Raw genomic sequence first — 757 nt, forward strand, 5'->3', positions numbered from 1 at the left:
TACTAATTAATAATAATTTCATAATATCATCTAATATATAATCTATACTCTAATTTCCCCAACTACCCCCCAAAATATTTTTAAATACAATTCCAACCCAGTATCCAATTATATGTTGCATTTGCTTATGTCTCCTTATTCTCTTTTAATCTAGACTAGATCTCCAACTTCTGTTATGATATTTACTTCTTTAAGGGTACATGCCAGGATTTGCTTAGAGCAGGGGTATTGAAGAGTGGCTCCTCTGTTTACAATACACCCAAAAGGAATCTGGGATCATTGTGGCAAGGGGCACAAAATTTGTGGCCTCCCTAAGTGTGAAAAGAAAAAAAAGAGAGAATGCACGCCAGTTGTTCTGTAAAATATCCCATAGGCTAGATTCATCAGGTTATTTCTTAATATTTCATTTATTTATCTAGCACTTGTATTTCTGATAAAGTGCCAGCTAGGTCCAAAGACTTGATAAGATTCAGAGTAAATATTTTGCCTATAATGACATTGTGAATTTCATATTGCATTCCATCAGGAGGCACATGAGTTTAGCTGTCTTGATATTATTAATTCCAAGTTTGACTCCTTGGTTAAAATGGGTAACTGCCCCTTGTCACAATGATCCCAGATCCCTTTTGGGTGACAGAGTGAGACCTTGATGCTAAAAAGAAAAAGAAAAAAAGGGCTGGGTGGCTGGGCTCAGGGGCTCATGCCTATAATTCCAGCACTTTGGGAGGCTGAGGTAGGAGAATCATGTAAGCTCAGG

The 757-nt window shown here is 37.3% G+C and overlaps 1 non-coding gene across 1 annotated transcript; it reads left to right on the forward strand.

Annotated features, from left to right (window-relative positions):
• The first annotated feature begins 205 nt into the window (after window positions 1-205).
• LOC120364181 (small nucleolar RNA SNORA11) lies at window positions 206-334 on the forward strand. Its single transcript, XR_005579523.1, has one exon. It is a non-coding gene; the product is annotated as a small nucleolar RNA SNORA11 (small nucleolar RNA).
• Window positions 335-757: the final 423 nt, after the last annotated feature.

This window comes from Saimiri boliviensis, chromosome 2 (assembly GCF_048565385.1).
Source record: "Saimiri boliviensis isolate mSaiBol1 chromosome 2, mSaiBol1.pri, whole genome shotgun sequence".
Classification (NCBI taxonomy): domain Eukaryota; kingdom Metazoa; phylum Chordata; class Mammalia; order Primates; family Cebidae; genus Saimiri; species Saimiri boliviensis.